This window comes from Aotus nancymaae, unplaced genomic scaffold, assembly GCF_030222135.1.
Source record: "Aotus nancymaae isolate 86718 unplaced genomic scaffold, 86718_ANA_hifiasm-v0.15.2.pri h1tg000057l, whole genome shotgun sequence".
NCBI classification, from domain to species: Eukaryota; Metazoa; Chordata; class Mammalia; order Primates; family Aotidae; genus Aotus; species Aotus nancymaae.
This window is the reverse complement of record NW_026988471.1, coordinates 46,022,110-46,034,482: the sequence shown is the minus strand read 5'-3', so window position 1 is coordinate 46,034,482 and position 12,373 is coordinate 46,022,110. Positions and strand designations below refer to the sequence as shown.

Sequence of the window (12,373 nt, the reverse complement as noted above, 5' to 3'; positions counted from 1 at the left end):
TTTTTTTTCTTTTGTTTTTTTTGAGCTAGGGTCTCACTCCTGTTGCCTAGGCTGGAGTGCAGTAGGTCTGGCTAAGTTTTTGTATTTTTAGTAGAGACGGGGTTTCACCATGTTGCCCAGGCCGGTCTCAAACTCCTGGGCTCAAGTCATTTGCCCGACTCAACCTCCCAAAGTGCTGGGATTACAAGTGTGAGCCACTATGCGCAGCCTCATTTCAGCCATTTTTAAGTGTGCAGTTTGGTGGCATTAAGTATATTCATTCTGTTGTACTTTGTGCTTTTTAAATTCTTTTGAAGAATTTTTGCCAAACCCATGATCACTGATTTTCTCTTATATTTTCTGTCAAAGTCTATAGTTTAATGTTGTTAGCCTTTATAGATCAGTTTTTTGTTTTTTTTTTTTTTTTTGAGATGGAGTCTTGCTTTCTCAACCAACCTCCACCCCCAGGTTCAAGTGATTCTCAAGCCTCAGCCTCTTGAGTCACTGGGACTACAGCTGTGTGCCACAATGCCTGGCTAATTTTTGTATTTTTAGTAGAGACTGGGTTTCACCATGTTGGCTAGGCTGGTCTTGAACTCCTGACCTTAAGTGATCCTCCTGCCTCAGCCTCTCAAAGTTCTGGGATTACAGGTGAAGCCAGTGTGGTCTGGCCAGCCTTTACAGATCAACTTCAAGTTTATGTATGGAATGAGGTAATGATGGAGTTCCATTTTTGCATATGGCTAAACACTTATTCCAGCACCATTTGTTGAAAAGATTATCCTTTTTCTACTGACTTACATTGACACCTTTGTCAAAAATCAATTGACTGTTTTAAAACTATTTTCCTGCTTTGCTTTCAACAGGTTGCCTCTGATTTCCACATAGTGTCTTCCTAGATGGACTACTCACCTATCACTCTGCTCTGATCTGGCTCCCAAGCTTCCCTTGCTGTCTGACAGATTTCTAGTGATACTTTCCAGTCTTACTTAATTCCCTGCCTGTCCCCTAATCTGCATTCAGCCTTGCTCCAGCCTTCCTTGTCTGGGCTCTGTGCCCAGACCTGAGCAAGCCTTGTTGCTGCCCACAGTCCTGATGCCATCAGAGTCCTGGAGGACAAAAGCTGCACTTGGGTCTTGCTCAGGGCCCAGGGAGCTCTAGCATAGTGGTCTTTCCCTGCCAGTGACTCAGGAAACCCTGACACTGGAAACCAGAGATCCAGCTGTTGTAGCAGTGACGTGGCTGCCAGACAGTCTCAACACCTTACTGGTCATGGTGACCATATCAGCCCAGTTGTGAGCCCCCGTTAGAGCTAGAAATGAGATTTGGCAGAAAGAATATTGATAGATAAAACTGAACAAAAAGAATGAAGAGCCTTTTAGATCAATGTTCTCTCACATGGAAAGAAAACTTTTTTAAAGTATACCTGTTTATGGACAGCACTACAAAATCCCCGTATCTTTATATGATTTAGAGGCAAAATGACCACAAAGGATGATCGGTACCTAATCAGCCTTCATGTCTGATGAACAGAACCTGGGAAAAGCCTTGAAATGACTTCCTCTCATTGTTTAGACTTTTCTCCCAGTCTGGAAGGGGGCAGGCTGTCCCCTTAGTTTTGCTCAAGCTTGCTGGGAGACATCACTCTGTATCCATCAGGGTAGATCCCGGGAAATTGATCTAAACTAAAACCTTGCCTCACAGACTGGTTTGTGTTCAAGCCGCAAAGCATCCTGCAGAGGGGAATATCTTCTAGAAAGATTTTATTTTGAACTCAGCCGAAGAGGGTACTACACAGAATATCCACATCAAAGGTGAAGCTGTGTTGCATTTTCACAAAAAAATTTTTAATCCCTGTGGTCAGCACATGTGCAGGGGAGCATTTGAGGGAGGCTGTATCCTAGCACAAATATTCCTCCATGCCCAAAAGGCTGGTAGGACAAATGCCATGAATGAATGTGTTGTTGTGCCTGGGCACTGGGCTGAGTTGTTTTTCTAGCCACTAGATATACTTAGACTGTTGCCTTTGTGAATCAACAGCTCCAATTTGGGAAGTGGTTAGACATGGAATCAGGGGGTTTCATTTTGGTGGTGTTCTGCCTGATTCACCAGGGATGACCCTATTAACACCAAGTTTTAACCAAAGTCACCACTACCCTGGGCAGGAAGTCACACACTCACTTATCTGGACATGCATGCAGCCCTGCTTCTCTTGTGGGCTGTGTTGAATGGAAAGAGAATACCTGTATGGGAGGGTTACAGAGATATAAGAAAGGAGGGGGGCATAGATTTGCATCATTATATACTAATTAGCCACCTGTCTATGAGTCTTCTCCTAGAAGAAAGTAAACCAGGCTGGGTGCGGTGGCTCATGCCTATAATTTCAGCACTTTGGGAGGCTGAGGCGGGCGGATCAGGAGTTCGAGATTGACCCAGCCAACATGCTGAAACCCCATCTCTACTAAAAATATAAAAATTAGGTGGGTGGCACATGCCTACATGGGAGGCTGAGGCAGGAGAATCACTTGAACCCGGGAGGTAGAGATTGCAGTGAGCCGAGATCAAGTCACTGCACTCTAGCCTGGCAACAGAGCGAGACTCCTACTCAAAAAAAAAAAGAAAGAAAAAAAGAAAGAAAAAGAAAGTAAACCAGAGATGGTCTCTTTCCAGGCCCACTCTTGGGAACAGAAGTAAATCAAAGAGTCTTATGCTGGAGCTTGACTCTGACGTTTCAGGACTTGAGGGACTCTCGTCTCAGGCTGTTGATGGTAAATAAAGTCTTATCAAAAATGAAGCATTTTAGGACATAGTTCCTCATGTGCCCAAGTTTCAGGCTATGCTCACTGGTAGGCAGATTAAGCAGAGGCTTTTGTGGTTTGGAATCCAAATGGTGTTATGAAAAAAGCATCTTCTTTAGAGTCAAATCCAAATGGTGTTATGAAAAAAGCATATTCCTTAGAGTCAGATACATCTGGACTTAAATCCTAGTCCTGAACCTATCATCTGAGCAAGTTTGGAAAGTCACTCAACTTTGTTTCTTTACTAAATGCGGTAATACCTGTCTCATCATGTTGTTATAAAGATTATCACTTTTTAAAAATAGACACTTTGAATTGAATATTTGCTATGTGCCAGACACTGTGCTAAGCACATGTATTAAACCATTTAATCTTCTCACTATTTAAATGATATAATATTTGCAAAGTGCCTGGTACACGGTAAGGTTCACAGTAAGTGTTCAGTAAATGGTAGTTGGTGCTATTGTAATATTTCAGAGATACAAAGACGGGCTTCATGCTCCTCTTACTCTCCTCTTCCCCAGACAGTTGATGCCTAGACTCAGAAATGTGGCCAAAAACATAATCATCTCTGGAAAAGAGGAAATACTGGCATTGAAATGAATCCCAAAGTATAAATGACTGATAACACTGTCCTGAGAGTGAGTTTTGACAGAGGAAGGAGGTGAGGAAAAGTGAAGAGGCAGGGGAGGGAAATAATATAAACACTGGAGATAAGCTTTGCCAGCCCTGCCTAAAACATTCTGCTGCAATAGAGTTAGGGGGTTGCAAAATGAGTTTTCATGGGCCAGTAGGAGACTTTCTGTACATTTGTTTTTTTAGGTCTGGTTGAGTGGAGAATGGAAGGGGAGGTCAGAGAGAGCTCAGGGAAATTCTGTTTCTGCATCATTAAATTTTGGGCAGCACTTGAGACCAGGGAGATGATAGAATTTCCTGAGCTTAGGGGAATCTCTGTGGGAAGTACGAGGACAATGAGCAAAATCTATCTCAGAGTGATCTCTGGCCATTTCAGTTCACATCCTTTCACCTTGGGGATAGTATTACCCAGGAGTAGGGACCCTAAGAGCTTCAAATGGGTTTGTGGCTGGCACAGGCTATTCTTCAGATGTTTGCCACAGGCCCCAAACTCAGGCCGAGCCTCTTATAAAAATATCCTGGTTTTGTTTCCATAACTTATAATGTGCTTCTTCCAGGAAGCAAACACCTTCAAGGGCAATTAATAGAAACCTTGTGGAATTCTCCAATGCAAGGCTGTATTGAAGCAAAGTGAAACACTTCCAAGAAAAGGTTCTGGGGAATTCATGTGATGCATCCCCAAAGACATATTTATATGTTTATGCACTTTTGTGTTGGTTTGCTTGCTTCTCTCTGATTTTAAAAATTATTATTTTTGTATATATTAAAATATCCTTCGAGTTTCACACCTAGAAACAAACATTTTACAAAGTGATTGTTTCTTATGACTGCAGTAGAAAACAACACAAGGCAGATCCCTCAAGTGTTAAAAGCATCTATCCAACGTTCCTGAGAAAGTCAGAAGAAGTGTATGTTGAGGGTGGCATGATGGAAAGAAGGATAAACTGCCAGGCTGCTCAGTTCATATTTGGTCACTTATTCATTCATCAAATCCTAATTGAGCACCCATATTTTTTCCTTTTTTTTTGACAGGGTCTCACTGTTTCACCCAAGCTGGAGTACAGTGGTGCAATCATGGCTCACTGAAGCCTTGACTTCCTGGGCTCAAGCCATCCTCCCATCGCAGTCTCTCAAGTAGCTAGGACTACAGGCATGCACCACTATGCCTGGCTAATTAAAAAATTTTTTTTATAGACACAGGGTCTCCCTATGTTGCCCAAGCTAATCTTAGACTCTTGGGCTTGAGCAATCTTCCTGCTTTGGCCTCCCAAAGTACTAGGACTGTAGGCATGAGCCACTGTGCCCAGCTGTGAGCACCCATTTTGTGCCACACACTCTGCAGGGTGCTGGGGATACAGCAATGAGCAAAACAGACAAAACTCCCTTCCCTCGTGGAGCTTACTTTCTAGCAGGGGAAAAGCATGGGCAGAGGCTCAGAAGTGTGAATGTGCCTGGAGTGCTGGGGGAGCAGCAAGAGTGTCTGTGTGGCTGGGGCAGAGGATCAGAGAGAGAGCAGCAGGAGAGGTCAGAGAGTGACAGGGTCAGACCATTGGGCCGGGAAAGTCACAGTCAGGGCTTTGCCTTTACTCTGAGTGAGGTGGGGGAGCCACTGGGAGGATGTGAACAGAAGAGAAGTATGGCCCCATGTACATTACAACAGAATGCCCTGGTTGTCATGTGAAGGATAGACTTCAGGGCACAAGTGGAAACAGGACCTCCGAGGAGGCTGCTGCAATAGTCTGGCTGGAGGCAGTGGAGCATGCCTGTAGTCCCAGCTACTCAGGAGGCCGAGGTGGGAGGATCACTATAGCCTAGGAATTCAAAAAGGTTGCAGTGAGTTGTGATTGTGTCACTGCACTCCAGCCTGGGTGACAGAGGGAGACCTCATCTCTATTTTTTTTTAAAATGTCTGGGCCAAAGGTGATGGTGACTTGGACCAGGACTGTGGCAACGGGAGTGATGAGAAGCGCAGTTTGAGTCCTGGACGTGTTTGGAAGATGGTGCTGGTAAGATTTGCTGACAGAATTTGCAGTGCTTCCAGATCCTGACTTAGTGTGCAGTGTTTTCATTTGATGGCAAATATGGGACCTCCAGGGTTTTTTGGCATCAAGTATCAGACCATGCTTACACAAAGTTACACATAGGGATTTCTCTAGAAGGATATGCAATATCTCACAGGAAAAGGAAAAGCATCATTAAGACTAGGTTTGGAAAGGATGATCTGAGAACTTAGTACAAGAGCAAAGAGCAGACCTACCTTGGGCCACATGATTAGTGGTCACCGCTGAATGGAGCCACCCAGATAGGTCAGTAGTGTTCCCTGGAGCCAAACTGGGATCAAAAGAAAGAGGGCCAATGGGTGTTAGACAGGCAAGACCCACAGATGCTTAAACTTCATTCCAGTTTAGAGCTTAGGAGATGAAAGAAACAGAGGCTAAGGTTGTGACCAATCACAAGGGAGACAGGGGAGGAACTCATCTGGCTGCCCCTGAGCTGTGAAGAGTCCTGCCCTGGGGGTCATGCATCTGGTCTGAGCTCTGCTGCTCACTACCTGTGCTACTTCAGGCCAATGACTTAACTTCTCTGGCCTTGGGCTCATAGTAGACCAGAGCAAAAGCTGCAAACCTTGTCTTCACTAAGGACCATTTTGATGATTTCTCCCGCCCACGCCCCACCTCCCCAATAAACACATTAATTCATGGCCTTATCCTGTGGAAATGTACAATATGCATGAGACTTCTTGAAATGTTGAGATCAGATGAAGGGATATTTGAAGCAGGAAGTGAATGGGTAAGCAAGATGGGAGGAAGGACACAAATGACAGAGCACTGCAACATTTCATAGGTCAGATTAGGAAAAGCCTCACATTCTCTCCTGTTGTTCACTTTCTGACTTTATTGAGGCCAAAGAAACTGTGTCCTCTGAAGGGTTTGATCCACCCAGGGTTTTCTGAGGGTCAAGATACCATTTGTTACACTGTCACCTTGAATTCTCCACCAGGGTTGCTGCACAGGCTGTAGATGTGAACGCAGCAAATTGCACTGGGTTGCTCCTCCATCCACACTGAGCACTCCCTCCCAAGTGGCACTCTCCTCCCTAGCACTTATGCCCACTTACATTTCATACCAGCCTATTTAGCACTTGATTACATATTGCTTTGAATTGTTCCCCAGCCCACTCAGATCAGAGCCTCCCACCTTCCAGCCCACACACTCCTAACTCCCAGTGTGCTAGATTTTCAACCTCCTCAAAACCTGTAGTCTCTTTCCCCTGCCATTTTTCTGTCACTGCATCAGAACCTTCCCCCGACTTCTTCATTTCCTTCTCTACTTCACCTATGCTTCCTGGGCCATCTCATCACCCTGCTTTGCCTAAACACTCCCTCCCCTCCGCCCTTGTCCTGCTGCTGCTCCTGTCTGGCTCCGGCCCAGCCTTATCAGGCAGTTCTTCCTACACTCTGACATCTGGGCTCCTGGGCTCCTGAGCTCTGCTGGAGAAAATCACAGCCCACATAGATTGGCGCTACTACAAAGTCATCATCTGCACAGCCTGGTGGGCTGCTAAGCAGCCTGGAAACACTTCTTAGTGTCCCTGTCAGCAAACTTACCCCTTCCCCACCAAGGCTCTTCTAAGTGTTTCCCACCCTTTGAACTTTGCTGAGAAAATAGAGGCCACCAGGTAGAAATTCCCTTGTTTATATGCACCCACTCCTCTGCCCCACCAATAAACATATGTTCCCCTCCAGAATTCCTGTCTTCCACCAAGCTGAGAGGCCATGCTACCTCCTACCTGTCTGAAGGCAACCCCCTCCTGAAAGCTCTGCAGCCTTGGCAGCCTGGCTTCCTTTGTTCTCCTCTCTCTCTCCTCTACTTTCCATCTCTTTCTAGCTCATATGCTGTTTCTCCTGAGCACACAAACTTTCCCTCTCTACCATACTGTGCCTCTTCTCCTTCCCACCTGTATTAGTCCATTTTCACACTGCTATAAAAAATGCCTGAGACTGTGTAATTTATAAAGGAAAGAATTTTAATTGGCTCACAGTCCAGTATGGCAGGGGAAGCCTCAGGAAACTTACAATCATGGGGGAAGGTGAAAGGGAAGTGAGGCACCTTCTTCACAAGGCAGCAGGAAGGAGAAGAGTGAATGAGCGAAAGGGGAAGAGCTCCTTATAAGACCATTGGATATTGTGAGAATTCACTCACTATCACAAGAAAAGCATGGGAGAGCTGCCCCCAAGATTCAGCTACCTCCACCTGGTCTCTCCATTGACACGTGGGCATTATGGGGATTATTGGGATTACAATTCAAGATGAGACTTTGGGTGAGGACACAGTCAAACCATATCACCAGTCAAATCTGATGCCAAAGCATGCTTGGTGAGGCACAGCCTGCTATGACAGTAAAATACGCAAAGGATGAGAGTGACCCTCTCATTGTCCAGTCTGTGGCCACTTTCAGCTCCTGCCTTTATTGACATTGCTGAAGATATGACACTCTTTTTTTTGTTTTTCATTTTTTTTTTGAGACAAGGCATTACTCCATTGCCTAGGCTGGAGTGCAGCTCACTGTAGCCTCAAACTCCTGGGCTCAAGTGATTCTCCTGCCTCAGCCTCCTGAGTAGCTAGGACTACAGGTGTGTGCCACCAAATCCAGCTAATTTTCTAATTTTTTGTAGAGATGGAGTCTCGTTTTCTTGCCCAGGCTAGTCTTGAACTCCTGGCCTCAAGTGATCTTCCCACATAGGCCTCCCAAAGTACTTGGATTATAGGTGTGAGCCATAGCATCTGGCCAAGAAATAACACTCTTGACCCTATTCTCTTCTTAATTCTCTCCCCTCTCTTCACCCCTATGAAGACACTGTGTTCTCCTGCTCCCCCTCTGTATTCCAATCATGGCCTCTGCCTCTCCTCCCTGACACTCTCCTGCTGAGGCTCCTTCAGACACTGGCCACCATTTCCTGGCTGAAATCCAGGTTCCTTTGAACAGCAGACAAGGGCCTCCGCCATTTGGCTTATCCACATGATTTACCCTCCTTCTCCACTGGATATATCCTCTCTCATCTCTGTGCCTTTGTGCATTTCTTTACTCTGTTTGGAATGGCCTTCATCCCTCTCTGCCACCTCACTGGGAGAACTCAAAACACCCTGAGAATATCTTGGTCTTAGCACTTGATAAGAAAAAAATCTACAAGTTAAGTACAGAATAAAACTATCAATGTTTTCTTCCAAATATTTTCAATCCACTGTTGGTTGAATCCACAAATGTGGAACCCACAGACATAGAGGAACAACTGTATTTGTTATTGTTCCCAGCGTGGCTACTCCCGGGCAATGAATGTAATCAGTCTTCTCAGAACATTTTTTTATTTTTTTGAGATGGAATTTTGCTCTTGTTGCCCAGGCTGGAGTGCAACAGCGCGATCTTGGCTCACTGCAACCTCCACCTCCCAGGTTCAAGCGATTCTCCTGCCTCAGCCTCCCGACTAGCTGGGATTACAGGCATGCACCACCACACCCGGCTAATTTTTGTATTTTTAGCAGAGACGAGGTTTCTCCATGTTGGTCAGCCTGGTCTCAAACTCCTGACCTCAGATGATCCGCCTGCCTCAGCCTCCCAAAGTGCTGGGATTACAGGCATGAGCCACCATGCCCAGCCTGTCTCAGAACATTTTTTTGTGGTAAATATATTTTCTTATTGTAATTAAAACACATGTAATGTAAAATTTACCATTTTAATCATTTTAAAGTATAAATCCAGTGACATTTAGTACCTTCAGAATGTTGTGCAACCATCGCCACTGTCTATGTCTAGGACATTTTACATCTATGCCCATTAAGCAGTCATGCTCCATTCCTCCATTCCCTGGCAATTACTGATCTGCTTTCTGTCTCTATAGAGTTGCCTGTTTCAAATATTTCATATAAATGGAGTTATGTATGTGACCTTTAGTGTATGGTTTCTTTCGCTTAGCATAATGTTTTCAAGGTTTATCTGTGTCCCTCAGTACTCCTTCTTCTATTTATTTATTTATTTATATTTATTTTTTTGAGATAGAGTCTCCCTCTGTTGCCCAGGCTGGAGTGCAGTGGTGCGATCTCAGTTCACTGCAACCTCCCCTGGCCCCAGTCTCAAACCATTCTCGTGCTTCAGCCTCCCAAGTAGCTGGGACTACAGGCCTGCACCACTACGCCCAGCTAATTTTTGTATTTTTCATAGAGATGGGGTTTTGCCATGTTGGCCAGGCTGGTTTTGAACTCTTGACCTCAAGTGATCTGCCTGCCTCGGCCTTCTGAAGTGCTGGGATTACAGGCGTAAGTCACCACATCTGGCCTATTTATTTTTGCCATGATCACTAGACGCAATTTTCTTTTTTCTTTCTTTCTTTCTTTTTGTTATTATTTTGACCAAGCACTTCTTTTTATGACTAAATAATATCCCATTGGATGGCTCTGCCACGTATTGTTTATTTGTTCATCAACTGATGGATATTTAATTTGTTTCCACTTTTTGGCTGTTAAATAGTGCTGCTATCAACACTTGTTTAAACATCTATTTTCAACTCTTTTGGGTATATACCCAGGAGTAGAATTATTGGGTTACATGGTAGTTCTATATTTAATTTATTGAGGAACTGCCAAACTGTTTTCTACAGTAGCTGCACCATTTTACACTTACGTTACCATATACATTACATAAGGGTTTCAACCTCTCCACATTCTTGCTAACATTTGTCATCATCTTCTTCTTCTTTTTTTCTTTAGTATAACCACCCTAGTCAGTATGAGTGGTAGATATAGTTGAGGCATATGCTCAGTTGAAATGACTCCTCTCTGTAAGTACCTTACTGCCATCTGTAGAAGGTGGCTCCCACAGTGATTTACACACAATGTGATGCCGACCCCTGGCCATAGTTGGTTGGATCAGGGATGGATTTCTGAGCCAATTTGGGCCAAATACTTTTTTCCATGGGAGTCTGTATTTGAGTAGGGGTGTGGGGGATAGACCTGGCTCATATGGCTAAAATATGAACTTGGGAGCTGTGGGTAAGTATCTTTGCCCCCTCATGTGAACAGAGCAACAGAGGGAACTCCTCAGAAAAAAGATGAACGCAAATACTCGGAGAGAAAAGGAAATGAAAGATGGACAGAGCACATATCCCCCCTGAGTTCTGACAGTTTGTAAATTCCCAGTTCTAGTCCTTCCTTAAGCCTGACTGCATTCTTGTCTTAAGGCCTATAACTTGCCCTTTTATTCTATTGTGGTTAAGTTAACACCAACGAATTTCTGTTTCTTGAAAACAGTAGAACCCAGGGCAACAACTCATTGCTACTCACAACCTACTTAAGAAGGCCCTGAAACTCTTAGTCAAAGCACAAGAACTAAAAGGATACTTTTGTTTTTTGGTCCTAAAAATTATTTCTTGTGACCTCACCGGCCTTGCCCCTGCCCACCAACCCAATATGATTTGGAGACAAATTCAATGTATTAACATCATCCAGTATTCATGAGGCATCCTCAAGGGCAGGGTGGTCAGCACTTTGCCTCCACCTTGATGTGTCTCTTGGCATCTGTTCTAGATTTTTTTCCCCTAATAGCAGAACTCTTTTGTTTGGCTCACCAAGTGTCATGTTTTCTTGTTTCAGTTATCATTGTAAATTTTCCCACTCTTACAGAGCTCTTCAAGGGCAGGAAGGCAGCACGGTTTAGAGGAAGGACATTCAACAAATTTCTGAAGAACCGAATTCTGCTCCTCTTCCTGCCACTAGCTTGCTCTGTAATGCTGAGTAAATCATGAGACTCTGTCTGTTTTCCCATCTGTGGAAGTGGGAGAGAAAAATAATACTTTTTCTGCCTACTTCACAGAGATGCAAGTTAAAATTAGGTCATGGATGTGAACATTCTATGAAGCAAAAATATATAAATTGCTTTATCCATAGTGACAATGAACTCCCTTGTTTTCTATCTCACTCCCAGACATCAAGTTCAAGGTCCTCACTCAAAAATTACTTGAATTTAACTCTGGTTGATTTAAAAAAAAAAAAAAAGTGCCCCTGTCTCTTCATCCATTTTTCTTGAACACTGATGAACACTTTTAAAAATTACAAATAAAACAAGAGACACAGATCCTGTTCTGTTCTAAGGCAGGTGAATTTCTTGCCATTTCTTTTCTATTTTTTTTTTTTTTTTTGAGATAGAGTCTTGCTTTGTCACCCCGGCAGGAGTGCAGTGGCTCACCACAACCTCCACTTCTCAGATTCAAGCGATTCTCCCGCCTCAGCGTCCCCAGTAGCTGGGATTACATGTGTGCGCCACCATGCCTAGCTATTTTTTTTTTAATTTTAGTAGAGACAGGGTTTGGCCATGTTGGCCAGGCTGGTCTCAAACTCCTGAGCTCAAGCCATCTACCCACCTCGGCCTCCCAAAGTCCTGGGATCACAGGCATGAGCCATCCTGCCGGGCCTACTGCCATTTCTTAATGACTGTATTTATTTTCCTCTAACCTCACAGCTATTTCCTAACATGTCTCCATCATGCATATTGCTTATCAACAGTGGTTCCCAAATTTGTCTGCACATTGAAATCAATGCGGACCTTAGAAAATTCTGATGCCTGTGTCCCAACACCGGAGATTGTGATGGAATTGATCTTGGCCGGGGCCTTTGGAAGTTTGAAAAGCTCCCCAAACGGTTCAAATGTATAGCCAAGTTTGGGAGTCACTGCCTTTAGGGTTCCTCTCCTTGTTAACAGATCTGATTCTAATTATCTTTGGGTTAATTCCCAGCTAGGCTCTCACCTGAAGCATTTCCCTTATAAATTTCTGTAGGAAACAACAGAGGAGATTAATCCTAAATTCATCTTTTCTTCCTACTGTGATTGCCTTGGTCTTCATCATGTTAATTGAAATCGCTTTGATAAATGCAGTAAAGCCATTAATGGAGGCTTCACTTATCTGCATGCAC

The 12,373-nt window shown here is 44.1% G+C and overlaps 1 long non-coding RNA gene across 1 annotated transcript in view; it reads left to right on the top strand.

The window, feature by feature from the left end:
* Positions 1 to 12,373, top strand: part of LOC135269680 (uncharacterized) — a 165,262-nt gene that overhangs the window by 145,210 nt on the left and 7,679 nt on the right. The gene's annotated exons all lie outside the window — the stretch shown is intronic.